At 37.1% G+C, this 22,017-nt stretch overlaps 1 protein-coding gene and 1 long non-coding RNA gene across 5 annotated transcripts in view; one reads left to right on the top strand and one right to left on the bottom strand.

The window, feature by feature from the left end:
• The first annotated feature begins 4,817 nt into the window (after positions 1-4,817).
• LOC311432376 overlaps positions 4,818-22,017 on the top strand; it is a 24,223-nt gene continuing 7,023 nt past the window's right edge. Inside the window, exons 1-3 of one of the 2 annotated variants that reach the window (XR_014690026.1) lie at positions 4,818-6,030; positions 11,226-11,304; positions 17,336-17,446. This is a non-coding gene — a long non-coding RNA (uncharacterized lncRNA). The remainder of the gene's footprint in view (positions 6,031-11,225; positions 11,305-17,335; positions 17,447-22,017) is intronic. The other variant, XR_014690025.1, reaches the window with a different exon arrangement.
• PRP4K (pre-mRNA processing factor kinase PRP4K) overlaps positions 19,520-22,017 on the bottom strand; it is a 25,738-nt gene continuing 23,240 nt past the window's right edge. For 2 of the 3 annotated variants that reach the window (XR_014690011.1, XR_014690013.1), the window contains 2 exons: positions 21,658-21,744; positions 19,520-20,848 (listed from right to left, as the gene is read on the bottom strand). The gene's annotated coding sequence lies outside the window, so the exon portion shown is untranslated. The remainder of the gene's footprint in view (positions 20,849-21,657; positions 21,745-22,017) is intronic. The other variant, XR_014690012.1, reaches the window with a different exon arrangement.

The raw sequence follows: 22,017 nt of genomic DNA, 5'->3' as shown, positions 1-22,017 counted from the left end.
GAGAAATTTGAGGTGAGGATAATTGCAAGTCTTACAGATGAATTCAGAAAGCACTCTGAGAAACATTGAGACAGGTTTGGAGCTGCACTGACTTTAATCGTGTTTTCTGATAATTCATTTTAACTACAGATAAAGCAAATATTTTATGTGCAAAGAAATGTGTATTTTATACGTATGTATATAAATGTAAATATGTATATATGAAAAAAACATCCTGAATCAGTGGTTGCAGACAAGCTTGCTGTAGTGCTGTAGGAATCCAGAAAGCTGAGCACTAGGACATGCACCGGAGAGCTCTGTTCTACTGATGTCAAGTGATCAAAGAGCTCTTTTCATCTTTTGAACCTGTGATTACTGCCTTTCTGCTCTTGAACTTTGGAAGGCTGCCTTTTTAAAATCACTTGTGTCCAATAACTTTCCTTTGTAATTTGTAGAAATGGGACAAATTTGGGAATGACAAGCCACTGAACACAGCGTACAGATGTCTCGTGTAGATCCTTTGTATATGATGTATGTATTTTTTATTTTATCTAGTCATCACTGAAATGAATGGTTGTCTACTGTAGGTCCAAACCTTGGAGCTGTGAACCGCTTACCATACACCTAAGCAGGAAGCTCAGGTCAATGTGACTCAGAATCAATTGTTTGTGAAATAATTTCATCACTAATCCTTCAGAAAATTATCAAGGTCAACTAAAACAAGCTTTGCTTGGTTTAAAAAAAAAAAAAAAAAGTTTTATAATAACGTTTATAGCTTTCTTTGCGCTTAGTTTCATCTTTCCCCATGAAGAAAATACGGTAATAAGACGTGGATCTTTGCACTGAAGGAGTCCTCAAAGTCTCAGTTATGAGTATGAGAGAGAAAACCAGATCAGAATGACTTAATAAAGTCAAGGCAAAAGCATTTAAGTTTGTGGTGAGAATGACAGCAACAATAAGTGGAGAGACATTACCATTTTTTTTAACTGCAGTATTATAGACAACTAAAAGTTTCAGATCAAAATGTGTTTATAATTTGTCACTGCTGGCTTAACAAGACGAAGCGTATTGAAACCTCAGTGGTGGGGTGGGTTTGGATTCTTCCCAAAACTTGAAAATGTATGTTAAGAATATTAAGTAGCTGAAGTAGTGTGTATCTTTGTTATAACAGTGGGTAAGAAAAATCTTGTTTCTAAGTGACATCTTTTTAAACAACTGCTTATCAAAAATGTATGAAAAATCCATATTTCATGTCAACTCCATAGTGCAATATTGGCAATCTGGATTCTTCTACCCTCGTACCTCATGTCTAGATAGTAGACAATCTAAACGTGAAGCTAAGTTGAAGCAAATTTAAAATCACCAGGTGTAGTTGTTTGCCTTGGCTGGTGAGTTTCATAGTTTGAAGTCCTCCCTTTGAGGAGAGAAGCTCCTTTGAGTTTGGGCCTGGTTTTTTGAGAGGACAGGACATGGTTCTTCAAGGAACTTTTAAAATCATCTGGGAGTAGAGCCTGGCATGGCAGCTGGGGTTGGAGGTGTGCTGCTGCCTTAACTCATGGCATTCATTCCTGCTTCACTGCTTGGAAAAATTGAAAATATGAAAGAAGTCAGGCAGGTGCTGGATGTTTTCATCTTCCAGTGTACTCCAGTTTTGCATAATTCAAAATGTAATGCCTCAGAGGACATTTAACCAGAGCTTTTTCCACGTTAGCAGAGCTTTTGGCCATGAATCAACTCTTTATTGAAATGTGGTGGCAACTATTTTGAATCCACTTGTGCAGGTTTGTGTGCAGCTTCTGCTGAAGCCTATAGCAAGTAGCTGCTAATAACTCTGTATCCTTTGAGCCAAGTTGCATGTTAAGCTGAATGCTTTCCCTATGGCAGTAATTTTGGGGATTTTCATACACTGTGTGCTACAAATCTTGGAAATTATCATCTTTTGAGTTATCAAATTTAGCTTTTTGCTGATTAAGGATGTTGTGTTTGTCTTACCCATCCAGTAGATGGCTTCCAAGCATCAGAAAATGTATTTCAGTAAGCTCATTTCTGGGAATCTTCTGCTCCTGTCGCACTTACCCGGATGATGGCAGTGGGTCGACCCCAGCCAACAGCCACGTACCCACACAGCTGCTTGCTCACTGCCCCTGACCCAGCGGGACAGCAGAGAAAACACCGTGAACAGGAGCAAGAAGGCTTGTAGGTGGAGATGAGGACAAGGAAATCACTTGCCAAGGTCCATCATGGGCAAAACGGGCTTGAGGAATTTAACTTAGTTTTGTGCCAAACAGCATAAATATTTAATTACTGGTTTGGATATTGGGAAAGAAATAAGCAAAAATGTGATTACTAAAATACTTAGGGAAAAATACCACTCCTCCTTCCCAGGCTCAGCTTCCCTCCAGACTCCTCTCCTGCCCCTTGGTATTGCCAATATACTGAATACTGACTAGTGGTGTTCAATCTTTCTGCTTAGAATCTGATCTTTCATTCGTTTGAAAAAACTTCTTGCTTATGAAAGCAAGAAAGCATGATACACGCCTATCAACACATATATAGGGCGAGACTCTTCCTTCCTCTTCCCAAAGGTTTCTAGTTATGAAAAGCTTCCTGTGATTCAGATTGATTAAATTCCAGCTAGATTATGTCAAAAAATAAAGCTTGCAGTTACTAATGCTAAACTCACTTAAATAAGTTCAATAAGTTGATTTACCGTTAATAGTAATTAATTTTTTGAATAAAATATTGGTCTGGCAGAAGCAGTATTGTTATTACATATTCTAACATTTTTCTCTTTCATACAAAGTAAACTGTTCTCTTAAAATACATTAATCCTTTGTTTTCCAAGGATAGTGAGTGAATGAAAAAAAAAAAAAAAAAAAAGAAGAAAGGAGAAACTCCTGGTAAGCTACACTTTAATTACCATTTTTATAAAAGTTTGTTCATCTTTATATAGTTTCTACCCATGGTACTGGAGTAAAAACATTTAAAAACATCTAGTCAGGAAGTATGGATGATCAAATTGGACCACATGCCTGTCTTGAGTGTCACCAAAGGTATAGTCGAGGGAATGCTGCCAAACTTCCCAGGTTAGCTTTCAGCATGGGAGCTTGTGGGAGTTCTTACTGATGAAGTACTAGACCACAATACATAATCTAAGTAACGAGAAAAGTAGGAGTCAAACTTCAGACACTTAGCATACTAGCAAGGTAAATTTCTTTATGTTTTGGACATGATATGGCATTTGGTGTGAAGACAACTCCAGAAAGCTGTGGGCACAGGTATCTGGAATTGAGACGTTCCTAATAGCTTCCAGCGAAGTCACCTGAGCACAAATGAAACTGCGAAGTAATGACCACTGGATGCTCTACCTGGTTTAGTAGCACAAGGAGCCTAAGGGTGTTGGGCACCCACACAGCAGTGAGAAGTTCATGTTGGCTGATATTTAGAAGAATCCATGCAAATTCAACAAGGGTTTGGTTCTGTTCTGGCCATCTTCAGTCCAAGCAGTTGCCACTATTTATGCTCGTAAATTGAGGATTATTTTGGTCAACTTTGTCAGTGGTAATACATCCATACTTGTGAAGAAGCCACGGTCCGCAACAACTGATTTGTCTGCAGCAACCACAGGGCAGAAGCAACCTGATCTGCAGTTTCACACCTTTCTGGAATTGCAGTTGGTACTAGTCATTTCTGTTTGGCTGTTATTTCTGTGTCTGTTATCCTCTCCATGCTTTGTTACTGACTTAAATCCACATTCAGACACATGCACATGCAAAGCCTCAGTTCCAGCTATCCCATCTGTATTTCTGCCTAAATGATGCAGCACAGCAGCTCGGTCCATGGAATGCTTTTAAACATCATGAACATGCTCCATTTCAATCTTGGCGTATGACCTGGGAGTCCTCTTTATATATATATATTTTTTTTTTCACTAACACTGGTGGCATAGAGCTAGGACTCAACATTAGCTGTCTCATCTCTGATCCTAGGCTGCTTGATGTGCACCAGGTCACAGTAAATATTTTGGATTTAAACTTACGGTTCAAAACACAGTTTAGCTAGCATTCAGTCTCTCTTCATAAACTAAAGTTGTGCTAGGTTTGAATAGAAGGTGAGAGATATTTGCTGGATATTAGGACCTCAATTATTGAACTTGCAATGATATTCTTAAGACAGAGGGAAGCAACTGATGCTTTCACTGTAGTAGGATAGTTTAGGCTATGGGGTTAAATTAGTAGGTTAATATTTTGTCTTAATTTTTTGGCAGTTTAGAAATTTGAGGTAAAGTAATTAGGAGATCTTTTGTTGGAAAGCAGGAACTCTTGAAGCACTGATGAAAGTGAACATTATTTTAGAACATAATGCTTTGTTTGTTATGCTTTATAACTTTTTTTTATGCAATGTTTGAAAAGTGAACAGTAAATAAACATGTCAAGCTACATGCCAACAGGACAACAGAAGAAATAGTGACCTGATGTGCATGTGTACCAGTGTTTTTGTTTCTAATCTATTTCCATTCTTTTCAGACATAGTTGTCAGTAGTAGAGTTTTCTGTTGATAGAAACTATTGATAGAAAATCTATTGATAGAAAACAACAGTATCTAATAAAATTCTTAAGCACATAGAAATGTGGTTACTTCTGCCTTTCTTCCCTTATTGGTCCCAAGCAAATTTTTATCACAATATTTCAATATTTAGAAGTCTGTTTAGAAGTTGTCTTCTTCAACTTTTTCTTTTGTTACCAACTGTACTCTTTTTTTTTTTTTTTTTTTTTTTTTTTTTTTTTTTAGATTTAATGTACCACTTCAATAGGCTTGATTTTTCAACATAGAGCTAGCTGAAATATTTTACTGATCTAAGTGGGCAGTAGAAATTCATTTGTGTGTCTTCACCAAATCCCTGTGCAAAAGCAGAATGCCACATGCATCAGTCTATTTTCTCCTTAGATAGGTGAGTATCACTGGACTTGCTGGTCATATTGCATGAAGTATGCTCATTTTCTGTAACAGAAAATACTAAGCCCTTACCTTAGGTCTTTTTCCCTGTGCCCTTTTATGAAAGTTTAGCTTGGTAGGAAGGCATGCAGTTCCTCTATGAAAATACACAAATGAAACAGACATGGGACTTAAATTCAACAAACATGCAAAAATAAGGAAAGCAAGAAAATAAATGTTTAAAAATTCCTATGTCTGTGAGTTCCCTTTTTCAATCAGTAAGAATCCACTAATTTGCATTTTTGTTTCCTGGCTTTAGTGGTGTTGACTGTTTTGCCCTGTGTCAAGTACGAAACTCTCTGCTGTTGCTCCCCTTTGATGCTGGTATGCTCCCTTACGGCTGGAAACCTGGTGTGGCTGGCAACCACCCTCTCTCTAACTTATAAATGTAGATTGGCAGTAGAATGATATCACTAAAATCACTTGTAACTTTGTTATCAATTTCTGCTTGGATCGATGCTGAGACATGATTTGCATCGGATGATTTCACAGATGGGATTTTAATCCAGGGCAACTAAATTCCAATTGATCTCAAGTCTCCCCAGAGGTAGCCCTCCCCGATTTCTTTATGGGACTTGAAAATATTCAGAACTTTAAAATAGCATGTTAGTCCTCTGTAAGCTCCTTGAAAGGTAGTGAACAAAGTGTCATTCAGCTGCAATCAGAAAGTTTAGCAGAAAGCCTTGCCAAAAGCCACATTATTCAGCAACAGCTTTGCTTTCCTTACTCCTCATTCAAATACATATGTGTGACGTGTGATGTGGGTGGCTGACCCAAGCTGACTTCACTGCTTTCCCTGTGTCACTCTCAAGAATTAGTGGAGTAAAACATGCTTCTGAAGGCAGTTACCCTGACCTTTAGCAGGAGGAGAGCCACAGCACAAGGTGACAGGGAAAGGAAAGTGAATTCAAGGAAGAAAGTACTTAGGTTTTAGCAGCAAAATGAAGCAATGAGAGAACAAAATACACAGCTCAGCTTCATACTGGATTGATCCTGGGTCAAAACAATGGAAGCAGCTGAAAGCCTGCTCAGAAGCAAAAGCATAGGAGAAACAAGGTAAAAAAAAGATACTTTTTATACTCAGTAATGTGAGAATTATGTACTTGTTGTTTGTTTATGTTGTGAAACAGTATTTAATTGTCATGACTAGGAAATGTGAAAGTAAATGTTATTAATTCAGGTGAGAATGAGATGCAAATATAACAAAGTCATCAGCTAGCTGCTACACTTTGTTAAACAATTTTTAAAAGCAAACTGTTCTAGTATCAAGTAAGACATTAACTGGAGATATTTTTGAGTTTTCTTGTACTTGAAGCAGCAGCTACAATTACATGTCCTAATCAAAGAAGGTATTTAGGAGAGATTAAATATAGGTAAATGCTATTTTGTTTATATATTATTATATAAACAAATATTATATTTATATATTATATTTATATATTATAGATTATATAGTTGTTTATAATCTACACACATACACCTAGCCACATTGTATCTCCAGTAAAGAGATAGATAATCTTAAAAAAAATAATAAAGTTAAAAAGAGAGTTCTTTAAGATGTTTTATTATTTCAGTAACCCAGACTGAGGCTACTTCTCTTGACCATAATGGTACATGCTGTCACAAAGTACATTTGACTACAAAAGACATCCTCCTGTTACACATGAAGTCAGGCTCACAGGTTTGCCATCACTACAGCTGATGAGGGTGGTCTCTCTCTGTGCTCATTTGTAGGTGTGCAAATAAGCTTTTATCACATAACCGAACAAATATGACAGGTACAGACATGTCAGACTCCCTAGGCAGAACATTATAACTCACCGTTTGACTTCATCTTGATCACATGTCATGGCAAATCCAGATGGTGGTTTTGCTTCTCACTGTTGGGCTTTCACTTCATTACGCCTGGGTGGTCAGGCAGACTCATGATCTGCTTCACTTCAAAGAGGAGGTCACACCAGATAGAAGGAGAAGTTGGTGGCCCTGCCAACTGCATGCTTCTCAACTCAAATCTGTATTTAACTAACTCTGCTAGCAGAATTTTTTGCTTGAAACAACAGCCTGGAGCTTCAGGCCAGAACCTGCTGTATAGCCTGGGTACTTCCCTTTATCATGCAGTCCAGCTAATGGGGTATTTCACAACTGGGTTTAGGTAGCTTCAGAAGCCTACTGATAGTAATCAATTTATTAAACTCAACACTAACAGAAAGTCAGTCTTGGCAGCAGCAGCGAGGATGCTGATTGACACAAGCAAAATGCTCCTTGTTTTCTGCTATCTTATGAAAACAAGACCCACTTGTTTCTGTAATATAATAAACATACACACAACTTTGGTAGATCTAATGTAAAATCTTGAGCACAAATGCTAATTCTAAACTTCCTTTGCAAGTACAAAGAAAATTCAAGCAATCAATAATGGAAAAACATACTTGATACAGTGTAGAAGATGGGGCAACCCATTTGCTTATATTTCAATTGCTGTCTCCTTCAAACCAACATCAGAAATTCAACAGAATCCTGTGGAGATTCTTCTTAGCATCTGTAATTTCAGCATTTCTGTAATGTGTGTACATATGCTTAAGAGTAGGCAATGACAAAAAGCAAGACACTGTCACTGTCTTGAAGACTTTACACAGGACAACTGTCATTTGTTGGAAAAAACAACTCTACTGATGTATATAAGTCAATACGTATGACCAAGCTGCAAATTAAAGTAGTGACTAGTTATGACTAACATATTCTGTTCAAATGTCAATACAAAATGGAAAACACAAGAAGCAGCTGCGTGCACTGATATTTTATCTAATACACTTAAATTTATATAAATCTGTTGCTTAGAAATATTGCATACTTTGAGCAAGTTAGACTGCTTTTATATATATAGATTGCATCTGTTAGAATATTAAACTGAATATACACATCAGAAAGGGGTCTTTGTTTTGAAGTGGGTTTAAGAATTATCTCAGAAAAAAAAATGGTTCACCACTTGCAGTCTTCTTAGTAATGACAAAAGTGGTTTGCCTCCTGTACATGAGACCTCCAGATCTAATGTAACAAGCATAATTTCAGAAATCTGTGTTATATTTTTCCATGAATTGCTTCATATTTTGCTTTTTCTGGGGAAAAAAAAAAAAGAAAAAAAGAAAAAAAGACCATATTAAGACCTTTTACTGTAGCCACTTAACAATTAAATTCCCAGAGCAATTATCTTTCAAGACAATTTCTTCAGTGTTCACAGATGTCTTTACCCTCTCAAAATCAGGGCAGAGAGTGCACAAGGAACTGAAGAGGACAGGGCCAGGCTGCTGAAAGCAGGTAGGAATCATGCCAGTGAAGGCAAATGGTGGAGAAAGCAAATGGTGCCTCTTGATCACAATGAGTTGGTGTTGACAAAAAGGAGGTCAAAAAATAAAAAGATGCAACCCCAGTCCCTGCAACTCCTCGCAACAAAATGGCTGCCCACATCCTCTGCGACAAAATGGCTGCCCGCAACATGGTGTTGGGGTGAGGGGCTGGGTGGTATGGACTGGCTGAGGGATGCCACAATGCAGCTGCTGGGCTGCCAGCAAGGAGCCGTGGGGAGGCAATGGGTGCACCCAGAGGAGCTGCACCGGCACAGGTGTCAGCAGGACACCATGAAGTGCAAGGCCCTATGCTGGGCACAAAATGGTGGTCACTGCGTCGGAGCGAGGAGGAGGTCCAGGGCCACGGCAGCCCCTGAACTTGGAGATGGCTCAGGTAGGGTGAAGCATGTCTTTGTCTTGACAAGGTTTTTATGGCTTACGAGATTTTTTATATATATTTTTAATGACATCTTGGGTTGGAGAGCAGCTGTGCAAGCTCGTGGTTCACATGCTGAATCCGTGAAGTATCGTTTTTGGGGGTTTTATGGTACGGTGGTGGTGGCATAGGTTGCTGTGACCTGATGGGTGAAAGAGCAGAAATAGGGCTTCCTTGATCGGGGAATGCTAGTATGTCATGGTAATGGAAGAAAAATTTTGATTTTGTAATGAATTAGATCTGTTGGAATAGTTTTTCTTTCTGTTCTGACTGAATAATGAGAATAAATCAACATTACTTGTAGGGAATGGTACTTTCTGGGTGATTTTAGGTAACTTATTGGAAAATCAAAGATATAATTATTCCTATAGAATGTCTCAAATCTCTTACGGAGCTTACCAACATCTTTAGCTGCTCTTACACATTTTATAGGTGTTATTCCATTATTATCAACAAAATATGACTGATGAATCTCTTCAAACAATTTTTATTTACTCCATATAAAAATATATACAAAAATAGCAATTTCAGATAACTTATGCTGGAATAGAGTCATGTTTTAATGATATTTATTATAATTAGAATGTCAGGATTCTAACAAATGTTCTGGAATGTTCCCTCCCTTCCCTTCAAAGTACTGCCATCGATGGTGTCTGTGCTGCTAACATGGAGGTGCAGGCAGTGTGCAATAGGATTCAAGTCACACTTGCCATAATTATACATTTGTTTTGTGATCTGCTTCCTTGTTTGTGTAGAGTCACAAGTAAATAATCAAATATATCATGAAGGTATACCAATGGCAAAGTATTTGAACACAGGCTTGGAAAATTATTACATGTAGTTCAAAGCTTACACTGGGTACTGTTTTATTATAAAAGATCCAGTATGTTCAGGCTGCATCAAATGCCAACTCTTATGTTTTTATATATGTGTTTTATAACGTTGTATTTATGGTTTAGTTGTAAATATCACATAACAACTCTGCTGTATCAAAGTGCCTCTCCGTTGTCCCAATTGAAACTAACCACATAATATTATAGATTTCTGATCTAAGCACGGACTTCTGTGTTTTTCAAGTAAGTTAGAATTTATGATGGAAAACTCTAAACCATGATTGTCCTCTAAAGGTTTCCTGCATCTATAAACCTTCCTAACTTACTTGCAGATAACAGTAGATGTTATATAATCTTCAAGTAGTAACTACGCAAATATTTTCTATTTGCACAATTTTCCTGGAAGGTTAGTTTTTCTTTTTGGTTTGTAACCCAGCGAACTTTAAAACACATTGCACATTGTTTGTAAGAGGTAAAATGTAGTATCAACACTGTAGCCTTAAGTAGATGGAATAAGTCTAGCTTGCAACGTCTAAAACATTAAAAAGAAATCCTTTTGTAAGACACTAACTACTTCTTCGTTCAAAATAATCAAGATGTATATGCTTGAAAGGAACTTGTATATAGTGTTTAACATGATATTACTTTGATTAATTGGTTATAGTGGAAAATATCTGTGATAGCAGTTCAGCAGCTTCTCACCAAGAAGTTTACACAGTATGAGAAGATGTAGTTCATGAATCATATTTGACTTTGCTGCCCATTCACGAGTCAAATACAACTGCAGAGCTTTTCAAGGTTTTTAGTTTAAAGGCTGCAGGAGACTGGAGCAAAAGGCTAAGATTGCTACTGTTATGTTGTCTGTAACTTTGGAATTACAGTGTAAATGTGTGTGAGTGAAAATTCAATAGTATCTGGTCAGGCAGTAGCTAGTCTATGGATCAAAGTTTTGGGTGTATATTTTTTTCCCCTTCTACATGCTCTGTCTGGGCTGAGGTGTTCTTTCTTGGGCCTTGCAAACCAGCACTTTTCATGAATACAAAGTTTACGTACACCTATATTGTATCAGAGGTATAGTGTGCCATGAATGTAAAGAAAACAAGGTTTGGAGGAAGAGGTACTATTCTTGGTTAGAGTAGTTTGTGTAGTATAAAAGGTGGAAAACTTTTCTGGCATATGGCTCTTTCTTCACATGCCCCAGTAATACTCCTCTGTTTTCCAACTATTGTAGTTAGTTTTACAGAAGGTATTTTTCCCTACCTAAAATCCTCATCTTTTTAAGGTGAAGACACAGCATTTGAAGCATGTTATTAAAAGGTGAGTTCAGCTCACTGAAACCAACAGAGATGTGTATTTTAACAGGTAGAAATATCTGGAGTTAAAGATCCAGGAAGATTAATTAATGATTTCTAGAAAGTGCACTAAATCCCCCAGTTGTTAGTTTATTCTTTTGAAGGACTCTTAGAGACTTCCCCTGGAATTACTGGCAGACTTAAAGTCATCTGAGAATAAGAATGGCACAGTACAGGTAAACTTTGGCCAAATAAATTAGCTATCATGTTTTATTTCGTATTCATTGTGTTCATTCTAAAACATGTCACTAATATTTAAACAAAACTGTTTTTTTCCTTACTTTAGCAAAGTCAAAATATCAGCAAGGAAGGAATGTTTCATGCCTGGAGGAAGACACATTGTGAAGGAGTATTGCTGTGAGCAGGTAAAATAATGTTTTAATACTTATATTTATATCCTTCCAATTTAATTAAGACCCTTTTTTTTTTTTTTTTTTTTTTTTTTCTGTCTTACAGGCCTGCTGAATAATGTTCTTTTTCCTTTTGACTTCTAAATTGATTAGATTTAAGGAATATTTTAAAACTTAAAATATTTGAGCAACAAAAGAGCAGAAGCGAAGGCATGATCACAATTTACCGTTAGCTCTGATCTTCTAAGAAAGTGTGACTTTACTCTTCTGTTGTGACATAGCACCTTAAGTTTTTATATCAGGGTCTGCTATTATACAAGTAGCAGAAGGTAGAATATCAACATCACATTAGTGGAGAGAGTTTCTTGGAAGTCTCCTCCCTGCTCTGCAATAATAAACCAGAACAAAACTTAGTCCATATTTGTCAAGGACAAACAATGCCAAAGTGATCTAATTTCCATTGTTAGTGTGGCTTGGTGTATATGTGAACAGCAGGGAATGCAATTTAAAATTTAGTAAGGCTTCTGTACTGCTCTGCTATGCAGCTGCCATAAACAATTCCAGGAAATATGACCTAAATTAAATCAGTGTTGTAGAGTTGTAGAAACAGCTGAAGCAATCTACTAAGCAGTAGTCATGTTATCAAAGTGAGAGGGCATAGATTGGGATCTGACAGGAGTTTATGCTGGTGTTGCTTTCGCTCAGTATCTTCATGAATGAGTTGGATGTCTCAAGAGGGTGTCCTCTTACAAAGTGTGTGGCTAACACCAAGATTCAGAAGCATCTTGGTGAGTTGGGTTATTCAAAACCACCAGGGTGAATTTCAAGAGAGAAGCACCTTTCCGCTTACCCCTAATACTACTGAATTTTATTTTGTTCTAGTGATGACTATACTGTATTCTGATGCTGAAATTAAATACCCCAAGATCTTGTATAACTGCTCCAAACTGTTTACCTCAGTATGTTGGTTTGAAGTTTAACATGCACTAATACACCCATCAAGGCAGAACAACTTCTGCCACATTAGGCAAGAACCCAAAATACATGCAGAAACACTTAAATTAAGTGCTTCCTTTTCCCAAGCCATTCACTTTATCCATATTTTCAATACTGTGAAAATTTGTTGTTCTTTTGTGCTTGTTGAAAAACAGAGAGCACAGTAAGTCTAATAGGGTAGAGTGAGAAATTGTCCTGAGGTTTGGTACTCTGTGCTAGCAGAAAGCACATTGTTATGTTTTTGTGCTTTCCAAATGCTTTTGTGAACTTTTTGTAAACTGCATTTCAAAGATTGAGGGACAATCCCTGTGAGATTGCATTTCCCATTGCAGGGCATTCCTGTTGCAGTTGTGCCATCTGCTTCTGTAGAAAATCAGGAAAGCAATTAAAATCTGCTTGATTGTCTCCCCCAGGAGTAGACTGGGAACTAGAAGAACCATAAGGGTGGCTTCTGCCAGTCTTTATTTCTCAAATCCATAGAACATTATGGAAGTCTAGTGGCTTAACAGTACTCAGTAAAGATAGCATTTTACTTCTATCATGGATGAGAAACCAAGAAACAACTTCATTTTTTTTAACTCCTTTAACTTGTGTTTTGTGCAAACTCAGCTTAAAACAAACCACAATTTCCCTTGTGGCTTTCCAGCTTCAATTCCTTTTTTCTTTCTTGTTGTAGATAAACAACTTGATATTATTTTAAGTTTTTCTTCTGGGCAGTGTTCTAATCATCATGGGACAGTAGGCTTCCTCTGGCTATTGGGACAAAGGAGATTGGAGCCAGAATACTCTTTAAAGCAAACCAGACTGCTGTGCTTTTCATAAATTTTGTCCAGTATCTTGCTGTGTCATAGCACTCTAGATCATTTTTTATTCATAATATTGCAACATATACTCAGAACAAGACTGTGCTTTGCCACAGTAAAATTCCTTTCATGAAACATCAGCTGCAAAGAATCAGAGAAACCTAGAAGGTGATACACTGGCAGTAGTTTGTTACTTTGTGTAGTGATGGCCTAGTATTTGCTTTGTTCTGTAATTGATGTATTAGAAAAGCAGAAATACAGAATATGTTGTTATTCTAGTAGAAACAGTACTAAAAAGAACCTCCCTCAGCCTTTTGTAGTTGGAGGATAGAAAAGTAAGCAAGGTGCACATCTTCTGGTGGGAGTCTAGAAGAAAAGGATTGGTTTCAGTCTCTGGAGCTGAACATAGCTCATGTGAACTAAAAGCATGGATGTTCCTTTTGGGACACCCCTTGTCATGTAGAAAATGAAGAAAATTTTAGATAACATTCATGTTATTATTTATTATTTTACAATACTTTTGCTGCTAATCATGATGTGGAAAGTAATGTGACTGAACATTAAACAGCATCTTACACCAACCTTCAGCAGACACCAGTAGTAATCTGCTGGTCAAAGCGAGACTGGCATATTTTTCCAACACTAGAGCTTAAACCCTGATTGCCAGTTTAGAGCCCTTTCTGTTTACAAATGTAGCATCGAGTTACAAAATGGTAACACAGAGGAGAGTCTTTCAACAGAAAAAAATAATGTATCTGAGAATGAAAAGATAAATAATGATTTGTCTATATATTTAATATTCATTTTGTATTTTTTTATATATATAAGCACAGATTTTAATTAAAAAGCCATAAACTATAGAACTGAAAAACTAATATCCAGATGTGAAAAGGAAATATTCCTCTCCTCTCCTTTCCCTGCCATTCATTAATCTTTTCAGAAGGTAGTGTTTACAAAGTAGGATAACCACAAGTGAGGTGCTGATCTGTCCCTAGGGAAGACCAAGACCTCACAGCTTTTGCCCTGATGATAATCAGCACTCAACCTATTTATTCCAAGTGCACGTGTCAGTCAGCCAGGGCTATCTCAGTCTTCCTGTCTTCAGTCAGGTTTTAATCAAGAAAATGCTGTACATGTTTGAGCTGTTCAAAATGTGTTTGCCAGCACTATTGGACAAGCAGGTGTGTAGTGGAACACCCACAGCAAGCAGTTCCGCTGTGCGGGAGCTGAGAGCATCACGCAATACTCCGGAGAGCTCCAAGACACCACTATTTTAAAAACAAACCATATGCTCTTGAGGAGACCTTCCTCTTGCTCTGTTGCCGAACAAAGCCCTCATTCAGCTGTTTTGGCAACTTCAAAGTTAAAGCCAAGTACAGCCACCACCTCTACCCTTTCTGCAAGGAAGATGTCATTGCATATGAACAATATAGGAGCAAAAAAAGCCTCTTCAGACAAAGCTCAATAGTGACTAAGCTTTTATCATGTCAAAAAGGTAGGGTTTCTCACTTGCCATGCCAAAGCAGAAATACGCTCGTATGAAAAGTAATAATTTCTTGAATTATTTATCTGTTATAAGTGAGTCGCATTCAGCACTGCTATTTTAGTTTAGTTTATAGGTTAAGTGGATACATGTTCTAAGCAGTAAGAGAAGCAATGGGAAATACCTCATGGGAGTTGAGTACAGCTGTATTATTTAAAAAAAAAAAAAAAAAAGTATTTCATCTGTTTTATGTGCCAGGATCTTGAGACATTTTGTAAGACCTCTTTGTAAACAAACCAGTACTTAATTTTCTTCCAAAGGGGTTTTCCTTACTACAATTTTATTTTCCCCCCTGTGTCTTGGGAAAGCACTAATAAAACATAGCATACAGGCTGTGTTTTAGTTGTGTTAATTACAGTTTTATTACTTAGCATAATTATGTTTAAACAGTGGAAAAGTAGGGGAAGGAATTAGATGCAGTCTCTGGTTCGCATTCCAACTTTCTGAAACTGGTGTGGACTCAACGTTTTTCAGGCTCCAGAGGAATTACTTGCATTAGCCTTGGTATAAATAGATTAACCTGCAAGATAGCTTACTGAGAGCTCTGACTATCTGAGACCAAATAATGAATGACCTTGTAAATTCAATACGTACATGATTACATCTGTCTCGGACTCTGGAACGTGCTTCTGTGGACTCACGGCTTTTGGAGGACTGTGACAACTATTTCAAGAAAACCTCTTCACACTGGGAAAACGACATGGGAAATGACTGGGAAAATGACACGCTTAATTTCTTTTTGTCTTTAAGAAACTCGTTTCCATTAATATCTATTTAAACTATATTGATTTCTCTGTACAGAAACTTCCCAAACACATGAATCTTGCTGTTTCTCTCACTTTAAAATTCAGATGTTGCTTATGCAGGTCTTCAGTGGGATGCCTTAAACTGCTCTTACATATATGTATATATACATATACATACATACATACATATATATATATGTACTACTACATATTTTACGTGTTGAGATTTTTTTGATTATTTCAAATTAAAACCTGAAGGAGAAAAGCATGAGATAGATATTATTTTGGATTCTGGTATAAACAGCTGTTTGTTTATTAAGCCCTTATGAAACAATATAGATTAATTACTTGCAAGTAGAAATGGGTGTGGTATATTAGCGTTAATGAGCTAGAAGACCAGTTAGAGTCAGGTCCTGAAATCAGCTCTTTCCTGTCTTGCAATGCTGCCTGGCTGTTCTATTAAAATGCTAGGAATTCTGTGCCTAAATTTACACTGCCAGTTCTTTGGAAACAAAGAATTTCTTAATTTAGGCCTCCTAGGGGAAGAAAATAGGTAGGCATTTTGAGTATTGCAAAACTAACTTAAAATTTCCCAGAGAGAGTGGGTGAATTGCTATTTTCTGAGTGTACAAAGTCACTTAAAATGAAAAGTGATTGCAAGCTTTCCTCTTGTTCAGCCCTGATTAAAAAAAAAAAAAAAAAAAATCTTCATTCAGGAGTCTGAATGGAACAGTATCTTTACTTAAATCCAGAGTAAATTTTGTAAAAATGTGTTTGACTATCTATGTCACCATTATAGATGTTTGGTAGGTACACAAGCGGATATGGTGTAAAGGTCAGCTTGGCTTTAGATGAGAACTCTGTTCCTACAGAAAGAGTACAGTCCACATGTTCTATGTAGTGTTCCGTATAGAGGATCTCATCTGGATAATGGTTTAGGATGAGCTTTATTTTAATAGGAGATAGATTTGTAGAATGTCTGAACTTCAGATGTATTTAGGTAATGTAAATCTTTTCAATGTAGCAGGTGAGGTTCAACTTCTTCACTGGAGAAGAAGCTTAGGAGCAGAAAGATTACAGATAAATTCGGAGTGGTGAGTGAGACAGTTCAAAGCTACTGTCAAGAGTACTTACAGACGAAATGGTTTTGTCAAAAATCGTGAATATAAATTCTGCTGCTCCTGCTTGCATTATGTTCAGCACTTCTCTTACTGTTTTCAAGAGTTCATCTCACCTTCAATTAATGGAAGAATATTCTCCTGTTTATTCTCATGAGGATATGTATTCATCAGGTGAGAATTAAGGTAACAGCAAGATACAGTACTTACGAAAGGATAAGGCTCAAACATTTTATTACTTTAGAACCAAAACCTCATTTCTTGCAAGAAACTTCACATAAAAAACAACACTGCTAGTAAATGAGCTTTTACAAAGGCCAGAAGTAAGCCCCAAATCATAGCAGTCCTCTCCAGTCTATGTTATTCTGTAGGCCATCTGGTCTTGCCCCCTGCTCAAAGCAGGGTCAGCTACAGAGGTAAATTAGGTTGCTTGATGCTGCATCTTGTTCAGTTTTGACCGTCTCCAAGAACAGAAATTTCATAGCCTTTCTGAGTAACCAGCCTGTTCAATACAAGCTGCTGGCTTCCTATTACGCTAGTGAAACTTCCAGCAGCCTGGAAAACAGGCTTATCTTTTTCTCTCTGGGAATTTCCTTCCAGTTTTATCTGCAGAAGATAATACAAAAAACTCTTACGCTCCAGTCAGGATGCAGTGAATAAAGTGCCTGTAGTTCCAGCCTGTCCTGACTGAAAAAACGCATTTAGCCAGGGAGATTTGGAAGCAGCAGGGTTGAGAGGCTATGGTACAGTTAGAAGAAAGGATGTACAAAATGCCAAAAAAAAAAATCTCCTGAGACACCTGATGACTTACTTAAAAGTAGTTGCCATTCTTTCCATCAGTGCAGGAATTCACCTGAATGCTCGCTGTTATGAAATTGTCCCTCTGCCTGATGATGCTTCAGATTCCATGAGAAATCCAAACAGAAAGGCCTGGTGCAGCTCCTGGTCTAAGTAAGTTTTCAAAGACTTTCTTCACTTATTACTGTTGGCAGTAACTCTCATCAGCCCTGTTCTGTGGTAGTGTGTATCTATCTTAGTAGTCTTCACAGGTACCCCCTGCTCGTTTCTTTTAACAATCTTCCACAAGTTGCGTAGGTTTTGCCTTTTTGTAAGTTAAGTGCAAGTTGTAGTGAAATTCTGGCTTTATTGTTCTTGCGGGGATGCCATCTCCCTCTCTGAGGAAAGCTCTTCAACACTGTTTTGAAGAGATTGTTTCCAGGCCACAGGAACAAGATTATAGCGGCTGGTCCTCTTCACCTACATTGTGAAACAAATCTAAAAATACTGGTCTCTACTTTGTAGCCTTTGGGGCAAATGGTAACCAACTGCATGGAAGTACCGTATCTCCCTTTGCACTTGATATATCGACAGTGCAATATTATCTGTGATAATTGTACACTACCACAAAAGTAGGGTTAGGCCTAGTTACAAAATACACGTGGAATTTAGATCACATTTTATGCATAACCAAGAACTGAAATTGAATGCTTTGACTGGCAATGAACCCCAGAAACCTGAGATTTAGTGGTTCAGATTGGCAATGAACTGTGTATTTCAGAAGAATGCTCTAGTGTGTGGAACTATGTCTCGGTCACTTCTCCAAACCATCCCCCAGAGTCAGTATGTGGCTGTGCTTGAGCGTAACAGATCTGTATCTTCTACTAGCAAAATGATGACAGCAACAGATAGGAGGGGTGAAAAATAAAATGCTAACCTCCAGAACACATAAAAAAAGCCACGTTTCTTGTACTCCCACTTGAAAAGCAACACTTCAAAGAATGAGCCATGAACAGTTAGTTACAAAATAGACTGTGACCGTATCAGTATCTACCCAGAAATCTCCTACACTCCTGGCATAGATTATCAGCAAAATATGGAGTTTACAGGGCAGCCTGCTGTGCCAACACAATCATTGACAAACTAATTTGAACAAATTATCTTCATGTATCCTCTCTGTAAGATGCCAGAAAAAATAGCTGGGAAACAATTGTTTAAAGAAATTGTATTGAAACAGAGAACAGTTTCACCTGTGATCACAGCTGCTGATGGCTCTAACTTAAAAAAAAAATACAGGAAGAAAATAAAACTAGAATTAGATTTTACTACTGACTTTTTGAACAGAAGCAGCGAAATGTGATAGGAAGGAGTAGTATAGAGAAGCTGACTAGCCTGATGTGCTAACAATATTTTGATTTCTTCCAGCATTTATTTCTACCTGCCCTAAGGAGCTTTACATTTTGTCTCACGAATTTAAATTGAACAGGCTGTAGCATTATAAAATATTTTTAATCTTTTTGCTAACTTATAATTAGCTTATAGTTTGTAGAAAGATAGGGGCTGCACTCAAAAATCAGTGCTTATGAGGAAACAGTTGAAATGATAATGTGTACTTTATTTATTACAAGTTTAAACTAGATTTTAGTTAAATATTTGGATGAGCAAAACTAAAATGTGAGACTAAGAAACTTTCTTTCAAAGGGACATTACCAACTATCTTTCCATAATCTCGTAATAACAAAGATATACTTAAACTAATGATGTGATCCATAGTTTTACAGGTTAGATGTGAAAATACGCAACTCCATCTCATTTCACCAATCAGCACTTCTCCCATTTGTCTAGCCTCACTTTTCTTATCAAGATCTATCAGTAGGTAAGCTAAGACTAAGCTACATGAAAAGATACTTTTGTATCCTTCATTTAAGCTTTTTCAGGCTTGCACTGAAAAAGTTTGAAGAAATTTCCCATCTCCTGTAACTAGTGATGTAAAGACGACATGACAGCCACGTCATCAACCAAGCAGTTTAGCAGTCATCTCTATCAACACTACATTCATTCTCTCCACAAAAAAAAACAAACACAGCCATATCACAGCATCCCCCAAGCTTTTACTACCTCTGCCAGCTAAAGCAGACAAACCCATTCAAAAAAAAATTGTTTATAATACATTTCAAAATTGTTCATGTATTGAGAAGTTTTGCAAGTTCCACACTTGTGAACACAACAGAAAAGATCCGATCCAAGTAAGTTTTAAGCATGTTTTATTAACTTCAAGCAATTGCCACTTCCCAGCATTCTCCACGCAGCGTTACAATCTGACACACACTGTAGAAGATTGCTCTATCCCCAGTAGTCTCACAAACTGGTCTGCCTTCTTTATACGGGTCATTATACATATAAAGGTTCTTCAGAGGTTTAATGCCACTTACCCTATGTATGGAGATAAAGTATTATTAAAGATATTTTACAGAATATTACATTCTAGCTATCAAAGGCTCTTAAACAGATTTTAACTTCTTACTTAAAGCAGTATATACCATAGTAATAAAAACACAATCTAACTGCATATTTAATTTGTTGCAGCACAAAAGAAAAAAAGACAGGGCATTTCATCTCCTGAGGAAGCTGAGTTAAATCAATTTGAGTTAAATCCAAAGAAGTAGTATTTTGTTTTTCTCTAGATGTGTGGTAAACTAAACATATTAAAATAGGTGAAGTCCCTTGTTGCCATGAGGGCAAAGTAAGTTGTTAGCACAGTAGATTTAACCAGACTTTCAGTAGGTAGGACCTCAGGTAAAGATACAAATTCTATCTTCACACATAGGAGGAAAAGATAAACTATCCTCCCTTCTTAGATCAGCTGAAGAATAGTGTAACAAGAAAGCCTTGTTGTTCTGTTTGTACAAAGCTGCAGCCACAGGAATTCAGTTGACTGCTGGGGCCACCAGCAGCTTTTCTGCTGTCCTCAAAGACCAGAGGCTACAAGGACAGGTGTTGCCTAAAACTGCAGAGGTTCCTTAACCTTGTCAGGAAGTTTTTGATTCTAAAGGCTTTGAAGTTAGATTTCAGGTCTTCTGCTGTTGTCAACATAAATGCCTGAAACTGATACTGGATGAAGGACTGAAATCCACTTGTTTTGAATAATGCCTGTCAGCTAATCTCTGCATCAATATAGTTTGACAGTTAATGAACCTGCTGATGCTAAAGAAAAAAACACATCACCTGCTCAGCTATTTGCTAGCTACAAGCAAATGGCAGGCTTTCCTAAATGACAGGTTTTGTAGCCATCGTTCTATCATTTTAAGAAATTTGCATTAAACAGTCATGCTTATTTACCTACATTTAATCACAATTACAAATCTCTTCAACCAGAAACAAAACAAGCACAGTAGGCATACAGTAGGTGTGCTTCAGGAATTATCAATACCGCAGCAGCGTTAATCGATTCTAATCGGAATGCTGGAAACCAAAAGATTAGGACAGAACTATATGAAGAGTATTTTTCATATCTTTTATAGGACAGAAACCTTTGTTCATGTCTTCTGGTAGTCATCATCTTCTTTTGAGCTGCACCTACAACACAAAGAACAAGTGAACGAGCAACTTTATGCTTCTCTAGAGTAGCTTAAAACAGTTCTGTAGGCATTAAGGTGCATCTTTCCTACTGCTTTTTGTATCACCAACTCATTTGCTTTATATTCCTAATTTAAGAATAAATTACAAAGCAACAGAAAAAATAAGCTTTTACTACCTGTGTAAAACTGCCCTCAGAAGTGCTGCCTATGTCGTGGAAGTGCAAGTTACTTTCTGCATTTAACTAGCAAGCAACTAGTACTTCATTAAGTGTGAAAGCTGAATTTATTTCTGGTACATAATGAGATACCTTAATAGGTGAAAATAAAGTCTGATTATTTTTTATAAAAAATTCTACAGTAAAAAATTGAGAAGAGACAGGTTGAAGGTTCAAAATAGGCATACAAAACCACCCATCTCCTGCCTGCTTTTGTAGTTAGTTCATTACATCTCCTTGGTGGGGTATTCCCCACCAGCAAAATGACTGCTTTGCCTCATTTCCCATTCCTGCGTGCACTAAGAGTGCATGATTTTTGTCAATGTATACCTAGATGGATAAAAAAACCTTTCTTAATTCAAAGAATTATAATAAAATATGTGAAACCAGTGGGTTTATCACACCTTTTCAGAATATATTAATAAAAAAGTAAAGAGGAACCTCTTAATTTTGTAAAAGAGAACATTAAAACAGCAGTAAGGACCTGAAAAGTTTGATTCTGTTTTCCTCCTGTTGTATAACCAACTCAAATGTTTCAAGCTGTTTTTAACTTGTTGCTAAATGTTTATCTACACATGCTGTCAGAAATAACCTTGTTAGGAAGGTGAAGTTGGTGTCTCAGCAAATCAGACCCCATGGAGTAGGCGTTGAGTGGCCTGTGACTCGCTTTCCTTTTTCTCTTTCAGCACCATCAAAAGGAAAAGTGAGAAAAACAGCACAAACATTAGTTAAAGCCTGAATTTAATCCCACGTCCTACAGGAATAATTTCATTACAATGAAAGCAGACAGACAGTATCTGTAGAGTTTTTTGCTTTCTTTTGTTTTTTTTTTTAAGCAGTGATAATTATATATCTAATTAATATAGCCTATAGCTCTTCCAAAGATCATAGTTTTTAATAGTCCCTTTAATTAAATGATTAATAGAAAATGCAGGGGTGGTTCTTACAAATT

The sequence above is a fragment of the Aythya ferina genome (genome assembly GCF_964211825.1).
Source record: "Aythya ferina genome assembly, chromosome: 2".
In the NCBI taxonomy this organism is placed as follows: Eukaryota; Metazoa; Chordata; class Aves; order Anseriformes; family Anatidae; genus Aythya; species Aythya ferina.
This window is presented reverse-complemented; position numbering and strand designations above follow the sequence as displayed.